Genomic DNA, 16060 nt, shown 5'->3' with positions numbered 1-16060 from the left:
GTCCATTTTTCTTCCATTGTGCAATCATTCTGCATTTCACATAAATCATGCAATAAGATGGTTACTCCCAATTTGTAAATGTGACTGAATTCCTGATGCCATTGGGAGGCACAAAGGGAGGCAGCTTCCCTCGCTGCTTGGTCCGCAAGAGCACTTCCTCTTGCTTCCATAGTGTCCTCATGAGTATGGGCTTTACATTTTAGAACTGATACGTCTTTTGGTAAGGCCATAGCTTCTAGAAGATCTCGTACTTCCTGTCCATTTCGGATAGGTGTACCTGCTGTTGTGAGAAATCCTCTTTTTCTCCACAGATGGCCAAAATCATGTGCTACTCCAAAACCATATCTGGAGTCAGTATAGATGTTAGCAGTTTTATCTCTTTCCACATGACATGCTTCTGTTAGTGCTTTTAATTCGGTCTGCTGAGCTGATGTACCTGGGGGCAAACTTCCTTCAGCTAATACTTCGTATGGGCTTGTGACGGCCCACCCAGCTTTTCTGATACCCTTGTCAATAAAAGAGGAACCATCAGTGAATAGGACTAAATCTGGGTTCTGTAGTGGCTCTTCTTCTACCAAGCGTACTACTTCCATTTCCTCTATTATTTTCACACAGTCATGCCCTTTTCCCTTTCCTCCCTTTTGTTCCTCGGGAAGCGAGAGCAAAGATGATGTGTTTACAGGACTGGCTTTGTGAAAATATAGATTGGGAGCTTCCAAAACTGCTGTCCATCTAGTCCATCTAGCTGATGTAACTTGTGACACTCTGTTCATGGATAGGAGAGAATGGACTGAGTGTGGACATTTAATGGTTAACTTTTGGTCAGTCACAAGCCCTGATGTTGCCATTACAGCTCGGCATGTGGCTTCCATGGCTCGTAAACAGCTGCCAAATGCTAGTGCCACATTGCCAAGTTTAAGGGAATAGTATCCAACTTAACAGATCGCCATGTTCCTGAGCTAATACTGCAGTCATGTAACCATCTTTTTCATGAACAAACATGATAAAAGGTGTTCCGTTGTTTGGAATACCTAAGGCTGGTGCTGAACACAGGACCCTTTTCAAATTTAGAAATGATTGCTTCTGTTCTGAATTGAGATTAACTGGATCCTTTGATTTTCTGTTTCCTTTTAAAAGATAATTCAATGGCTGGGATAACTCAGTGTAAGAATCAATCCAATTTCTGTTAAAATTACAGAGTCCCAAAAAGGATCTTACTTCCTGTACAGTTGAGGGTTCTTTAGCTGCTTCGATGGCAGCCGTTCTGTCCTGATTAAGTTCCCTTTTTCCTTTGGATATTTTCTGACCTAAGTAGGCCACTTCTTGGGAAATCTGGGCTTTGGCAAAACTAGCTTTGTGACCATTAGTACTGAGGTGGTTCAGGACCACTCGTAGATCTTTCTCATGATCATCTTTATTGATGGAGGCTATCAGAACATCATCTACAGACTGGATAATGGTGGAAGGCAGATCAGGCAGTTGCCTGAGATGATTCTGTAGAGCCATGTGGTAAACAGTTGGGCTATTGTGAAAACCTTGCGGTAGTCTAGTCCATGTGTACTGTTGTTGATTAACTGTAAAAGCAAACCATGGTTGTATTTGCTTAGCTCGTGGTACTGACCAGAAACCATTTGCCATGTCAATGACTGAAAACCATTGACGGTCAGGAGTTAAAGATTATAGATGGATCTGCTACTAAAGGAGCTTTTCCGACAATGAATTGATTTGCTCTTCTGTAGTCAATAGTAAGGCGCCACGTGCCATTAGCCTTTTTTACAGGCCATGCAGGGCTGTTTGATTAACTGTGAATGCGCACTAAAATGCCCCTTTCTTCAAGTTGCTTTATTATAGGTAGAATGCCTTGAATTGAAGTTTTGTTAATAGGGTATTGTTTGGTACAAGGTGGAGCGGATTCCATGAAAGTGACTGGTTCCATTTTTATACGGTTACAATCATTTTTGTCTTTTGCCCAAATTGGATGATTGTGTATTTCGTCTTTTTTGATGCGTCTAATGGACCCGGTGATTTTTCCATTATTGAAATTGAGTGAAAAATTTAGTTGTGATAAGAGGCGGAATTCTCCGACCCCCCGCCGCGTCGGAGAATCGCGGGGGGTGGCGTGAATCCCACCCCCGCCGGCCGCCAAATTCTCTGGCACCGGAGATTCAGCGGGGGCGGGAATCGCGCCATGCCAGTCGGTGGGCCCCCCTCCCCGGTGATTCTCCGGCCCGCAATGGGCCGAAGTCCCGCTGCTGCTATGCCTGTCCCGACAGCGTGAATTGAACCAGGTCCCTTACTGGCGGGACCTGGCGGCGGGAGCGGGCTCCGGGGTCCTGGGGGGGCGCGGGGGGCGATCTGGCCCCGGCGGTGCCCCCACGGTGGCCTGGCCCGCGATCGGGCCTGTGCCGTGGGGACACTCTTTTACTATGCATCGGCCGTGTAGATCTCTGCGATGGCCAACGCGTAGGTGACCCCCCCCTGCGCATGCGCGGGGATGACGTCAGCAGCCGCTGACGCTCCCGCATGCGCGGACTCCCGCCGGCCGGCGGAGTCCCTTCGGCCCCGGCTGGAGTGGCACCAAAGGCCTTCCATGCCAGCCGGCGGGGCGCCAACCACTCCGGGGCGGGCCTAGCCCCTAAAGGTGCGGAGGAATCCGCACCTTTGGGGCGGCCCGACGTCAGAGTGGTTCACGCCACTCCATCCCGCCAGGACCCCCCGCCCCGCCGGGTAACGGGAGAATCCTGCCCCAGATGTCCATACCTAGAAGTGCTTGTGTTACCGGACTACCCATATTGATGCCATCAGTTGATGTGGTCCAAATTCTAAAAGCAGTGGCTTAGTTTGTCGAAGAGCAATAGAATCTCGTCCTGCAGCAAAAGCGTTAATTTTTCCTGCAGTTAGGGGAAAGAAAGCAGCATTCTGTTCAGTAACACAGGTGAATTCAGCTCCAGTGTCAAATAAGAAATCGATATGAATACCTCCCACTCTGAGTGAAATATGTAGTCCATCATTTTTCTGTTCCAAAAGTGCATGTAGAGAAATATGGAATGAATCATCAAGAGTGGGGTTCAGTAGTTTTTTGAATGATCAAACATAGAACGTCTTAGAGCTGCAGTACAGCCATTTAACATTTCGTTCATAGCATTGTCATCATCGTGTGCGTCCCTACGTGGGTGCGGCTCGTCCCTACATGGGAACAGCTGGGAGGTCTGGGTGTGTCTTGGTGGAACGTAACCCTAGGTGCTTCTTGGCTGTGCGCGTTACATGATTGTCCACGAGGTGGATACGTATTGTAGTGATCACTGCCTACTTCATTGTCATCTTTTGACTCGATCCGTTGTTTATGATAGCATGTTGCCATCCAATGTCCTACTTTACCGCAGAAAAGACATTGTGGTATTTTGTTACGTGATTTTAATGGAACAAAGGTACATGTTTGCCCTGACGTTTCTGGTGAAATTGTAGTTATTGCTGATATTCCTGCAGGCACTGCAACAGCTGCTGCTGGAGCAGCAGGTAACACATGTTGAATTTGAGCGGGTAACATAGGCTGCATTTGAGCAGCTGCAGTGTTATAGATTGCCTGGTTATGCATAACGCGATCTATCTGAATGCATCTGTCAACTATGTCGCAATAGGTGCCAGCACCGGCTATAAAAGCCGTTTTAATTGGAACTAAAGTGCTTGTATCCCAAGTGTCAGTTTCATGTTCTAGTCTCATTCCTGAGTATTCTATCCAAGCATGTAAAAATCGTTCTTCGAAATCCTGAATATCTTCAGTATACTTTTGAATGCAAGATGTGATTTTAGACCAATCCGTTCTCGGAGGGCGAAATGTTAATAGCCAATTCTTGACTGCTAGCCAACCAGCTTCTAAATTTTGCAAATCATCTCCAAGGGCAACGTCTACCTCTGTTCCAAGAGTTGCACTGGCACGAGTGCCTACCATAATAGTCAGAAATTGTACTCCATCAAATGGATGGAGATGGTAAACGGATTGCAATCTGTGAAGTTGATCCCATGTGGTCATGCCACCCCTTTTTGGGTGCTGAAGATCTTTAGACCATCTGACAATTTTCTCAGGGTCTGCTACATCATGAACCCAATGGTGAACAAATATTGTTTTAGTGATAACCGTACCTTCATCATCTACCTCTTTGCTTCCAGCTTTAACCCGTTTGCATTTTAAAGGGGCTAATCGAATCAATGCATTTTGCATTCTAGGAAAACTTGTTTCATCACTATCTTCATCTGATTCAACGAGCAAATGAAATTTAGATTTTGATTGAGTCCTGACACTTGATCTCGGCTGTGGAATTGGAGCTGATCGTGCAACTGGTGCTGCTATTTGAATTGGAGCTGATTGTGCAACTGGGGCTGCTATTTGAATTGGAGCTGATTGTGCAACTGGGGCTGCTGGTTGAATTGGAGCTGATTGTGCAACTGGGGCTGCTTGTTGAATTGGAGCTGTTTGTGCAACCGATGCTGCTTGTTGAATTGGAGCTGATCGTGCGACTGGGTCTGCTTGTTGAATTGGAGCTGTTTGTGCAACTGGTGCTGCTTGTTGAATTTGAGCTGATTGTGCAACTGGGGCTGCTTGTTGAATTGGAGCTGTTTGTGCAACTGGTGCTGCTTGTTGAATTTGAGCTGATTGTGCAACTGGGGCTGCTTGTTGAATTGGAGCTGATCGTGCAACTGGGGCTGCTTGTTGAATTGGAGCTGATTGTGCAACTGGGGCTGCTTGTTGAATTGGAGCTGATTGTGCGACTGGGGCTGCTTGTTGAATTGGAGCTGTTTGTGCAACTGGTGCTGCTTGTTGAATTTGAGCTGATTGTGCGACTGGGGCTGCTTGTTGAATTGGAGCTGTTTGTGCAACTGGTGCTGCTTGTTGAATTGGAGCTGATTGTGCGACTGGGGCTGCTTGTTGAATTGGAGCTGTTTGTGCAACTGGTGCTGCTTGTTGAATTGGAGCTGATTGTGCGACTGGGGCTGCTTGTTGAATTGGAGCTGTTTGTGCAACTGGTGCTGCTTGTTGAATTTGAGCTGATTGTGCAACTGGGGCTGCTTGTTGAATTGGAGCTGATCGTGCAACTGGGGCTGCTTGTTGAATTGGAGCTGATTGTACAACTGGGGCTGCTTGTTGAATTGGAGCTGATTGTGCATCTGGGGCTGCTTGTTGAATTGGAGCTGGCTGTGCGACTGGTGCTGCTTGTTGAATTTGAGCTGATTGTGCAACTTGGGCTGCTTGTTGAATTGGAGCTGATCGTGCAACTGGTGCTGCTATTTGAATTGGAGATGTTTGTGCAACTGGGGCTGCTTGTTGAATTGGAGCTGATCGTGCAACTGGTGCTGCTATTTGAATTGCAGCTGATCGTGCAACTCGTGCTGCTTGTTGAATTGGAGCTGATCGTGCAACTGGGGCTGCTTGTTGAATTGGAGCTATTTGTGCAACTGGTGCTGCTTGTTGAATTGGAGCTGATCGTGCAACTGGGGCTGCTTGTTGAATTGGAGCTGTTTGTGCAACTGGGGCTGCTATTTGAATTGGAGCTGTTTGTGCAACTGGTGCTGCTTGTTGAATTGGAGCTGATTGTACAATTGGGGCTGCTTGTTGAATTGGAGCTGATTGTGCAACTGGGGCTGCTATTTGAATTGGAGCTGATCGTGCAACTGGGGCTGCTTGTTGAATTGGAGCTATTTGTGCAACTGGTGCTGCTTGTTGAATTGGAGCTGATTGTACAATTGGGGCTGCTTGTTGAATTGGAGCTGTTTGTGCAACTGGGGCTGCTATTTGAATTGGAGCTGTTTGTGCAACTGGTGCTGCTATTTGAATTGGAGCTGATTGTACAACTGGTGCTGCTTGTTGAATTGGAGCTGATTGTGCAACTGGGGCTGCTATTTGAATTGGAGCTGATCGTGCAACTGCGGCTGCTTGTTGAATTGGAGCTGATTGTGCAACTGGGGCTGCTATTTGAATTGGAGCTGATCGTGCAACTGCGGCTGCTTGTTGAATTGGAGCTGTTTGTGCAACTGGGGCTGCTTGTTGAATTGGAGCTGAATGTGCAACTGGGGCTGCTTGTTGAATTGGAGCTGATCGTGCAACTGGGGCTGCTTGTTGAATTGGAGCTGTTTGTGCAACTGGTGCTGCTATTTGAATTGGAGCTGATTGTACAACTGGGGCTGCTTGTTGAATTGGAGCTGATCGTGCAACTGGGGCTGCTTGTTGAATTGGAGCTGATTGTACAACTGGGACTGCTTGATGAATTGGAGCTGATCGTGCAACTCGTGCTGCTATTTGAATTGGAGCTGAATGTGCAACTGGGGCTGCTTGTTGAATTGGAGCTGTTTGTGCAACTGGTGCTGCTATTTGAATTGGAGCTGATTGTACAACTGGGGCTGCTTGTTGAATTGGAGCTGTTTGTGCAACCGGTGCTGCTTGTTGAATTGGAGCTGATTGTGCGACTGGGGCTGCTATTTGAATTGGAGCTGATTGTACAACTGGGGCTGCTTGTTGAATTGGAGCTGATTGTGCGACTGGTGCTGCTTGTTGAATTGGAGCTGATTGTGCGACTGGGGCTGCTATTTGAATTGGAGCTGATCGTGCAACTGGGGCTGCTTGTTGAATTGGAGCTGTTTGTGCAACTGGTGCTGCTTGTTGAATTGGAGCTGATCGTGCAACTGGGGCTGCTTGTTGAATTGGAGCTGATCGTGCAACTGGGGCTGCTTGTTGAATTGGAGCTGTTTGTACAACTGGGGCTGCTTGTTGAATTGGACCTGATCGTGCAACTGGGGCTGCTTGTTGAATTGGAGCTGATCGTGCAACTGGGGCTGCTTGCTGAATTGGAGCTGTTTGTGCAACTGGTGCTGCTTGTTGAATTGGAGCTGATTGTACAACTGGGGCTGCTTGTTGAATTGGAGCTGTTTGTGCAACTGGTGCTGCTTGTTGAATTTGAGTTGATTGTGCAACTGGGGCTGCTTGCTGAATTGGAGCTGTTTGTGCAACTTGGGCTGCTTGTTGAATTGGAGCTGTTTGTGCAACTGGTGCTGCTATTTGAATTGGAGCTGTTTGTGCAACTGGTGCTGCTTGTTGAATTGGAGCTGATTGTGCGACTGGGGCTGCTTGTTGAATTCGAGCTGGTTGTGCGACTGGTGCTGCTTGTTGAATTGGAGCTGATTGTACAATTGGGGCTGCTTGTTGAATTGGAGCTGTTTGTGCAACTGGTGCTGCTATTTGAATTGGAGCTGATCGTGCAACTGGGGCTACTTGTTGAATTGGAGCTGATCGTGCAACTGGGGCTGCTTGTTGAATTGGAGCTGATCGTGCAACTGGGGCTGCTTGTTGAATTGGAGATGTTTGTGCAACTGGGGCTGCTTGTTGAATTGGAGCTGATTGTACAACTGGTTGAGAAACAGGAATTGTTTGTGAAATTGAATTTGGAGGTGAAACTGGATTTGGAACTGTGTTGCTTAGAGTACTTACTTCAGCATCAGAACTAACATTCACGTTAGTGCTTCGGTTTAAATTGTACGCTGCAAGACTATCTGTCAAGATTTTGCAGTGTCCTTTAAAATTGTGAATTTCACCTTCCAAAATACATTGTTCTTTGATTAACTTGCAATTTTCAATTTCGACTCGCTCAGTTTTTGTCTGTAACTGTTGATTTTTTGACTCTGTTTCAATATCTTTACGTTGCAATTCTCCAATTTGAAAAGATTGTTGCTGAACTTTAAAGGTTTCGTTTTCCAGTAATGCTTTAATCTGATCATAATGCTCAAGTTTAGATTTTGCATCTCATAATTCCTCAACAACGGTGGCTAGTTGATCTTTAGTGGACTTAAGGTCATGATCGCTTTTATTTTTAACAGTTACTTCTTGCTGTCTGCGAAGCTGTGCCATTATTGCAAGAGACCATTTTGCACGTTCTTCACCATGCAAGCATATGGTTTTTGTCCCCATGCCCTCTTGATATTATCGAGGTACCACTGTCCTCTGGGGATATCATATTTTGATTCAATATTTCTTGAAATTTCACATAGTCCAAATTGTCTACGAATCAAAGATCCAATATCACCCAATATATCGTCAATAGAGAAATCCGGTACAGCGCTACCTCCCTTGGATGTTGTGGGAAGTAGTTCTCCGCAAGTTAATGGTTCTGAATCTATTTTAGGATTTGTTTTAACCATAAATCCAACCTTACACCCAATTTTTTGGTCGCCAACTGTGTCTAATCTGTGTACGCTACCGTGACTATTTTCTCAGCCCCGTTTTATTTTAGGTTCAATGACCGGCACCCGATTGAATTAACACAGTCAATAAAAATGTCCTTTCTAGGGGTCAAAGCACTGCTTGATGCGGCTTTAAGACTTTTAATGGGTGAAAAAGATGTTTCTTACCCCAGTCTAGCCGTTTTTCTTTGGGTCTTCCGTCCTTCTGGGCTTCCGTTAGCAGTATGATCGTTCGTCTTCTGAAGTATTCTCCCCGATCGTCTCCGACCCGTTCCGAAGGTTTCCAAATCTCTCCGATTTTGTCCGTTCTCGGCTCAGAGCTCCTCCCCTTTTGCCGAACTACGCCAGTTGTAGAGATCTACCATGCGGATTTAGTGGCACTTGCGAACACTAAAACTCAGTAGAAATTGGAGTTAAAACTTCTTGGGTGCAAATAAGAATCATTTATTGTCTTCTATTTGATTACAATTGAGAGTCACTTAAATCTTATTCTCTAATAAGTCCAGCTAGCAAAAAGGACTTAAAGAGAAGCAACTTGTACACAATTTAACTTTCAAAATAATATAGAAATGGTTTCTTGCTTGATTCAAAACAGCTTGCATTTACTTCAAGAGTTAGAGTGGAAAAGTGAAAGTATAGAGACAGTGAATAGTTTAGATCAAAGTATAGATGATTCATGAATAAAGATGGCCGTACGGACCCTCACGGTTATACAAAATCATATCAGTCTTTAGCCATCTATCTACACCTCTAAGTCATCCTAATTGGTTTGGGTTAGAATCAAATGAGTTTGATTTGACGGTTCGCTGTCAATCTTCAATGTGCAACATTAGTTTTAATTGTTTCATGTCTGAATACTTGTGCATGTTATGGAATCCGATTCTGTGCTGTTATCGCGACCAGCTTAAACTGGTCTTCTGCTGACTTAGCTGTTATCTGCATGAACAATGGTGCCTTCATATTACTATGGCGTTGCTATGGAGCCTGCTCTGTCCTTGGACACTGTCTTGAAAAATGTATTCATTAGTTCAGTTAAAGTGTTTGTTTTAATCTCTACTGCCTTTGCATGTATCAGGTTCTTTTGCGTTTCTGTTGTTTTTATGTTGTACTGTCTTGCTACAATAATGGAACTTAGTAAAGTGAATTATGCTGTGTTATGCTGTTTTGTAAGCTGTATGTTTTGAGATGACCTGAGGTTATGAGAGTGTTGGAATCCTTAATTTAAAATGGGTAAAACTGGGGCTTAATATTTATCCTAAATAGCTATCTTTTACCTATCAGGTGTATTGGGAAATAGTTGACTTCTACAGGAGGGATCTCATAGAGACTTATAAAATTCTAACAGGACTAGACAGGTAGATGCAGGGAAGATGTTACCAATGTTGGGGGTGTCCAGAACCAGGGGTCACAGCCTGAGGATTCAGGGTAAACCATTTCGGACAGAGATAAGGAGATATTTCTTCACACAAAGAGTGGTGAGCCTGCGGAATTCATTAGCACAGGAAGTAGTTGATGCTACAACTTTGAATATATTCAAGAGGCGGCTGGATATTGCACTTGGGGAGAATGGGATCAAAGGCTATGGGGAGAAACAGGATTAGGCTATTGAGTTGGATGATCAGCCATGATCATGATGAATGGCGGAGCAGGCTCGAAGGGCCAAAAGGCCTCCTCCTGCTCCTATCTTCTATGTATCTATGTTTCACACCTCCCAGGCCCATCGAAACCTGTTCGACCAGGTTCCAACGACTGCTAAGCTGGAGGGCCTGGAGAACAGGTCAAGGAGGCACAAACTACGGATTATGGGCCGCCTGAGATGGTGGAGCGCCCGAGGCCGACCAAGTACTTTGCAAAGATGCTGGCAGAGCTGTTGGGGGAGGGGGGGGGGGGAAGAACCCTCCCGATACTAGTTGGACAGGGCTCATCGGTCATTCAGACCGAAGCCAAAAGCAAATGGGCCACCAAGGGAAATCATAATCTGGCGAGAGGTGAAGTGGGAGGGCATTGGTATTTGAATAAACCAAGATTTGACAGTGGAGTTGGCGAGAAGGCGGGCGGCCTTCGTTCGAACAGGTGAAGGCGGCACTGTACAGTAACAGCGTGAGGTTTGGAGTGGTCTACCCTGCGAAGTTGAGAGTGAGGCACAACTCAATGGATTTGTATTTTGAGATAGTGGAGGCGGAAGAGGGGTTCATGAAGGTCAAAGGGCTGAGACTGAAATGAGAGATGGGACTGGAACTGGACTTGGACTGAGTGGATGGGGACTTTGCTTTGCCTTTATCTTTCTTTTTCTCTGTTTCTCATTTGTATTTGATGGTGGGGGTGTATTGGTTTTGTGATTGTTTAACGGGGGAGTGCAATTTACCTTTGTTTATAGTTGGTTACAAGTGTATTGGGCTTTGGGTTTATGTCTGTTTTCTGGGGTGCGGTTTTGCACCATTTTTTAAAATACATTTAGTGTACCCAATTATTTCTTTTTTCCAATAAAGGTGCAATTTAGCGTGGCCAATTAACCTAATAATAATAATCTTTATTGTCACAAGAAGGCTTACATTAACACTGCAATGAAGTTACTGTGAAAATCCCCTCGTCGCCACATTCCAATACACCCCACCATCAAATACAAATGAGAAACAGAGAAAAAGAAAGATAAAGGCAAAGCACAATCAGAACGTGCAGACTCCGCACAGACAGTGACCCAGCCGGGAATCGTACCTGAGACCCTGGAGCTGTGAAGCAACAGTACTAACCACTGTGCTACTGTGCCGCCCACAGCCCTGCACATCTTTGGGTTGTGGGGGTGAGACCCACGCAAACACGGGGAGAATATGCAAACTCCACACAGACAGTGACTCCGCACAGACAGTGACCCAAGCCGGTTGGTAATCAAATGTGATCTCACAAGCTCAATGCACCTTGCATTCAATTTTCAAGGTCTGATTTGGGTCACTTCAGTGAGCATGCTATAGGCATATGTGGCATTCATATAAATCTTTGCTCCAACGTTTCCTTCAGATATGCCGTAAAAGAGAAAATTTGTGACACAAAATGCACTGTATTGAACAGAAAAGAAAATAATTTTGCCTTTGAATGTCAAACTTCGAGTTACTGTGGCCCTCATTAAACCCCTTATTCCTATTTAATATTATTTAAGTCTGTCCCATCCCGTGAGTTGATGAAATGGGTACAAACCTGTCCAGATAGCATGGTCTGTAAGAGCTGTCTTAAAAATGGGTGGCATTTTTCAGTGTTAGAATTTTGTTTTGTAAATTGCTTTACCTGTATTTTTATTGTCTCATTTCTTTTCATTGTTGCTAGTGCCTGGTTTTATGTACTGGATTATTATTTAGCAATTATTTTCTTCACTTTTTTTTTTCAAGATTAGGCTGAGCCAGCATTTATTGAACTGAATGGCTTGCTGGGCTAAAGGACATGAGTGAACCAGATGGGATTTTACAACAATGTATTCATGATCATCATTAGACTTTGAATTCCAGATGTTTATTGAATTCAAATTCACCATCTGCCATGGCGGGGGGGGGGGGGGGGGGGTTCAAACACAGAGCATTACCCTGGGTTTCTGAATTACTTGTCTAATGACAATACCACTATGCCATGCAGGCAGGGGCTGATTTAGCACAGGGCTAAATAGCTGGCTTTTAAAGAAGACCATGGCAGGCCAGCAGCGCGGGTTCAATTCCCGTACCAGCCTCCCTGAACAGGCGCCGGAATGTGGCGACTAGGGGCTTTTCACAGTAACTTCATTGAAACCTACTTGTGACATCATTTCATTTCAGATATGCTATGTCTACTTACATTGAAACCTTTACTGATTTCTGTATATGTGTTGTGTTGTTAAATTAAACTGGCAGCATCAACATCCACTGATTTATTACTCCAAATTCATTTTATCTGAGTGTACACACTATCATAATCAGCATGGGAAAGCAATGCATTTGCATAAATCTTATGACATTTCAACTATAATCTCACACTCTTGGCAATTATATAATAAAAGCAAAATACAATGGACGCTCTAGATCGGAAATAAAAACAGAAAATGCTGGAAAACTCAGCAGGTCTGGCAGCATCAGTGGAGAGATAAATAGGGTTAATGTTTCGAGACTGACTGACTCTTCTTTGAAACTCAATGTAGCAATGATATCTCTTTCTGTCTTCATGATCATGATTGCAGGTTGTTAAAGAACTAATTCTTTATGTTCTTAGAGAGGCCTAGCGATTAGTAACATTAGAAATTGATGGATCTGCCATGTTGAGGATAGCTTCAAATTTTTGGATTGTGCCAGATGTTTTCTTCCATTCAATAATAAACCATACAAATATCGAAAGCCTTTAATGAAATATCACAAAGCACTTCATAGAGATGAAAATAGTTGGATACCAAGTCCTGAAAAAAAGTATTATGAATGATTCTGTTAGGATCCCCACGGGATAACCCAAAAGCAAAATAATTAAATTTACCAAATGAACTTCAAATAAAGAAATTACAAATAGGATTGCACATTTTGTAACTTTTATCTTAACACTAATCAGAACCAATGTAAATTAAACATGAATTAACAGGCAAATCATAGTCAGTATGAACTGTACACATGGAATAACAGCCACAACAAAGACAACAAGCTTTTGCATCACTCCGTGCACAAATGTGGCACTACATGCAATTTTTATGCAACTACATGCATCTCCACTGATGCTGCCAGACCTGCTGAGTTTTCCAGCATTTTCTGTTTTTATTTCCGATCTAGAGCGTCCATTGTATTTTGCTTTTATTATATAATTGCCAAGAGTGTGAGATTATAGTTGAAATGTCATAAGATTTATGCAAATGCATTGCTTTCCCATGCTGATTATGATAGTGTGTACACTCAGATAAAATGAATTTGGAGTAATAAATCAGTGGATGTTGATGCTGCCAGTTTAATTATTACAGTCTTTCCAACTTGGCCTCCAGTATTTGGATCTCTCGCTTTTCTCACTCAATGGATTAGATCGTTGAGTCACCTCCATTAGTAGCTCCACTCCTTCCGGGTTCCTACATGTCATGATGTTCAAGTGAACATCACAACACATACATAATGATAGACAGAGCAATGGACCAATTAGCACACATAACACGACAGCCAATCACAGACAAGAGCAGACACAGTACAAACAAGAAACACGACACTTCCTGGTCAGTCCATCAGGAACCGGCACAGGGCCAGAACCTCAAAGCAAGACACTCACACAGTCACCATGTGCTGAGTACCAAGTTCGTTGTATAAATAGTTTAACAGAATAAAACTGCGTTGTACCAATCGCAACCGTGTTGGTTCGTCTGTACCTCAGAGCACCCAACACTTCATGGTACCAGAAGTGAATCGAAACCTACCAGCAAATCTGCCATCCTGTGCCATGGACACCCTCAACAAACCGCAGCCATTGCAAGTCGCTGGGAACCTGGGCATAAATTGGACGCTCTTCAAGCAGCGCTTCGAACTCTTTAGGCAAGCCAATGAAAAACAGGGCGCCTCGGATAAAACAAAGATTGCCATCCTCCTCACCACTGCAGGTCAGTACGCCATCCATGTATACAACTCCCTGGTGTTAGCGGAAGGCGAGGACAAATCTAATTATGACACGGTCCTCCTCAAGCTCGACCAACACTTCAACGTTGAGGTCAATGAGAGCTTTGAGAGGTATGTCTTCCAGCAGCGCCTGCAAGGTAAGGATGAGCTCTTTCAGTCCTTCCTGACGCACCTCCGCATACTCGCGCAGTCCTGCGGTTACGACACCACCTCAGAGTCCATGATCCGGGACCAGATTGTTTTTGGAGTTGCCTCTGGCAGCCTACGCCAGCAGCTTCTAAAAATAAAAGGCCTGACCTTAGCGTCTGCAGTTGAAGCCTGTGTCCTGCATGAGAACGCGACAGGCCGCTATGCCCAATTTCAGGTGACCGAATCGGCGTGGAGGGGGTCCTACGCGACCGAATCGGCGAGCCAGGCGACCCACGAGGCCGAACGGGTCCAGACGATCGAGTTTCTCCCGGCCCGCGGCCCGGACGAGGGCGGCCGTTTCGCGCGCTTTTCGAGGCCACCCGCGCTTGTGCGCGCCAAAACCTACGGCAACACTGAAGGACGTGCTGTGCAGGCACGCCCGACGCAAGACTGAACTGCGCATGCTCAGTGGCGTAACGAACGCCATGACGTCACGACGTGCGGCAACTGTGGAGCTGCACATTTAAAAGGGCAATGTCCTGCAAAAACCCGACAATGCCTACGCTATGGCAATGTGGGCCACTACGCTGCTTATTGTCGAGCGGCTCAACCTGTTGATCTTACGCATCTCCGACAACCTCGCAGGAACGTGCGGACCATTCAGCCTCCACATCACGACATCCAAACCGATGACCAAGACGCCTTCCGGGTTGCAGTCATTGATGGGAACCAGGTCAACACCATCAATCCGGCGATGAATGGAGTGCCACCCTGACGGTCAACCCAAATTTGTCGCCCACCTACTAGACTGGACTTATGAGACTGTTCATACGTTGAACTTTTGCAACCACTGTTTTAACATGTTTATGTTTTGCTCGTTACAGGCATTCGACAACAATCATCCAAATGTCATGCTGCTATTGGGCCTCCTTAGATATGTTCACAACAGGTTTGATGGCACAGATTCCCCAAGACTCCCTTAATAAATCCCATTAAAATCTGGTCAGCTCAGGAAGAACTGAAACATAGCAGGGAAATTGTCCAGTCTTCAGCTTTTTGTCCCTTTTAACTCCTCCTTATACGTACACTGCTCCTTGTAAATGTGCCTCCTCTATTATTCTTCTGCTACATCTTCTGTATCTTAACTTCCTTCCTGTTGGTACAGCTTCGAGGTCAAGGGTCATCAGATCACATGGACCCAGTATTTCTTATTATTTAAGAAAATTACAGTTGATCTCTTTAGAATCATAGACTTTACAGTGCAGGAGGAGGCCATTCGGCCCATCGAGTCTGCATCGGCCCTTGGAAAGAGCACCCAACCTAAGCCCACATCTCCAGCCCATCCCCGTAACCCAGCAACCCCTCCTAACCTTTTTGGTCACTAAGGGCAATTTAGCAAGGCTAATCCACCTAACCTGCACATCTTTGGACTGTGGGAGGAAACTGGAGCACCCGGAGGAAACCCACGCAGACACGGGGAGAACGTGCAGACTCCACACAGACAGTGACACAAGCCGGAATCGAACCTGGGACCCTGGAGCTGTGAAGCAATTGCGCTATCCACAATGCTACCGTGCTGCCATCTCCTCTGCACCCTTTCCAATGCTTCCACATCCTTCCTATAATGCGGCGACCAGAATTGCACGCAAAACTCCAAATGCGGCCGCACCAGAGTTTTGTACAGCTGCAACATGACCTCATGGCTTCGAAACTCAATCCCTCTACCAATAAAAGCTAACACACCGTACGCCTTCTTAACAACCCTCTCACCCTGAGTGGCAACTTTCAGGGATCTATGTACATGGACACCGAGATCTCTCTGCTCATCTACCCTGCCAAGAATCTTACCATTAGCCCAGTACTCTGTCTTCCTGTTATTCCTTCCAAAATGAATCACCTCACACTTTTCTGCATTAAACTCCATTTGTCACCTCTCAGCCCAGCGTTGCAGCTTATCTATGTCCCTCTGTAACTTGTAACATCCTTCCGCACTGTCCACAACTCCACCGACTTTTGTGTAATCTGCAAATTTACTCACCCATCCTTCTACGCCCTCCTCCAGGTCATTTATAAAAATTACAAACAGCAGTGGCCCCAAAACAGATCCTTGTGTT

The sequence above is a fragment of the Scyliorhinus torazame genome, chromosome 10 (genome assembly GCF_047496885.1).
Source record: "Scyliorhinus torazame isolate Kashiwa2021f chromosome 10, sScyTor2.1, whole genome shotgun sequence".
In the NCBI taxonomy this organism is placed as follows: domain Eukaryota; kingdom Metazoa; phylum Chordata; class Chondrichthyes; order Carcharhiniformes; family Scyliorhinidae; genus Scyliorhinus; species Scyliorhinus torazame.
Note: the sequence above shows the minus strand (reverse complement) of the source record.